Source organism: Branchiostoma lanceolatum, assembly GCF_035083965.1.
Source record: "Branchiostoma lanceolatum isolate klBraLanc5 chromosome 8 unlocalized genomic scaffold, klBraLanc5.hap2 SUPER_8_unloc_2, whole genome shotgun sequence".
NCBI classification, from domain to species: domain Eukaryota; kingdom Metazoa; phylum Chordata; class Leptocardii; order Amphioxiformes; family Branchiostomatidae; genus Branchiostoma; species Branchiostoma lanceolatum.
In genome coordinates, this window is record NW_027100642.1 from 40,001 (window position 1) to 42,345 (window position 2,345).

Sequence of the window (2,345 nt, forward strand, 5' to 3'; positions counted from 1 at the left end):
TTCGGTCGCTGACTCCGATCCTTGGAGAAAGCCCGTCAAGACCTTCCGTCGCTGACTCCGATCTTTGGAGAAAGCCCGCAAGAGCTTTGGTGACTCACTCCGATTTCGCGAGAAGGGCCGCAAGAGCTGCGGGGACTCACTCCGATCCTGTGACAAAGCCCGACTCTTCAGGTCGCTCCTATGTAGCCCACCATCTCTTAAGCATTGGCGGCCGGGTCGGCCGGCGCTGACGGCCGAAGGAAGCCGCCGGGCGGACCGCGTTTGGTGTTTCCCCGCTCCCGAGGCCGCCTGCTACACGACGGCATGCGACTTTCCGGCCTGCCCCGACTTTCGGATTTCGCCAGGGTGTCTGACCAAGGTGTAGGTCGCCGATCCTACCTTGAGAGGAGTGGTCGTTTTTTGACTAGGCAACTCTTCCAGAGCCCGTAGCGGACGGCGGCTGGGGGCCAGCGGGTCCGGGAGGGTGCGGACGGGGCCGGCGCGGCACGGGCCAGACCCCTGCGTGGAGAAAAGACGGGGGTCGTCCGGTGACTTTGCCCCGTCGGCCGGCTCCATCGGACTTGGCACCGGGCGCCTGGGCGGGTGTCGGCGGGGGGAGTGAGCGCCCCGCCCCGCCCGACTCCGACCGCCCCGGAGGGCGCCCCGGGCCCGCCGGGCGAGCGAGCAGGGTCCGTCCGGTGTGGGGCGGGGCCCGGGGAGGCGGGGGTGGAGCGGGGCGGCCGAGCAACGGGGTCGACCGGGACGGGTCTCCCCCGGCCGGCGGGGCCGGTCTCCCGTTGCCCCCGAAGCCTACCCCGTGGCCGACTTGCGGTGGTTTTTCAAAAAAGTGCTCTGTAGGGTGTCTGACCATGTCGTGGGTCGCTCAACCTACCTTGAGAGAGTGGTCGTTTTTTGACTAGCTCGGGAATCGACGGCGAGCAATCGCACACTCTCTCGCCAGTCGTTTTGCTACCCCGCCGACCAGGCTGCCACTCCCCGCGAGGGCAGCCGGAGGTCGACAACCGGCTTGGAAGGCGCCCGCTCCTCCGCTCCTGCGGGCGAGGACGGGCGTGCCGACGGGCGTCCGGAACCAGCGCCGGGGCAGGCCCTCCGCGGAGGGCAGCCCGGGTCCCGCCGCTGCGGCGGCGGACCCAACGGCGACGGCTCGCCCCTTCCGTCTGCGTGCGAGTACGCCTTGCGGACTCGGCGGTTCGAGACCCGGCCGTCCGCCTTGCCGGCGGACGCGTCCGGTCGTGAGAGTGCGGGACCGTTCCTGACGGGACGGCTCGGGCGTTGAAGGGAAGCAACGGTCAGGTGTGGCCGGGAGTTCTGCGCTCAGGCTCCCGAGGGTTCGCGGCCATCTCCACGGCGCGTTCCCACCTCACGGCAGCGACGGACTCGGCGGCGCTCGGCGCTCCGGTCGAGCGGGACCGTGTGGCGGCGGCGGCAGTTGCGGGTCTTCCCGCGCTGCCCCGCGGCCGCGGCGGTCCTCTCCCGGCGGCGACCGCTCTTTCGCCGCCTCGGCGTCCTCGCTACCTGGTTGATCCTGCCAGTAGTCATATGCTTGTCTCAAAGATTAAGCCATGCACGTGCAAGTTTAAACTGTCCCAGTGAAACTGCGAATGGCTCATTAAATCAGTTATGGTTCCTTTGATCGTCACATCCTACATGGATAACTGTGGTAATTCTAGAGCTAATACATGCGGAAGAAGCGCCGACCTCACGGTCTGGCGTGCATTTATCAGACCAAGACCGACCCGGGGTTCGCCCCGGTCCCTTTGGGTGACTCTGGATAACCCAGCCGATCGCACGGTCTTCGCACCGGCGACAGATCATTCGAATGTCTGCCCTATCAACTTTCGATGGTAGGTTCTGTGCCTACCATGGTGGCAACGGGTGACGGGGAATCAGGGTTCGGTTCCGGAGAGGGAGCCTGAGAAACGGCTACCACATCCAAGGAAGGCAGCAGGCGCGCAAATTACCCACTCCCGACTCGGGGAGGTAGTGACGAAAAATAACAATACGGGACTCTTTCGAGGCCCCGTAATTGGAATGGGTACACTTTAAATCCTTTAACGAGGATCTATTGGAGGGCAAGTCTGGTGCCAGCAGCCGCGGTAATTCCAGCTCCAATAGCGTATATTAAAGTTGTTGCGGTTAAAAAGCTCGTAGTTGGATCTTGGGACCGGGCTTGCGGTCCGCCGCGAGGCGTGTCACTGCTCGTCCCGGCCCTCCCCGCCGGATTCTCCTTGGTGCTCTTAACTGAGTGCCTCGGGGTGCCGGAGCGTTTACTTTGAAAAAATTAGAGTGTTCAAAGCAGGCCTGGCGCCTGAATAGTGGTGCATGGAATAACATCACTATGTTAT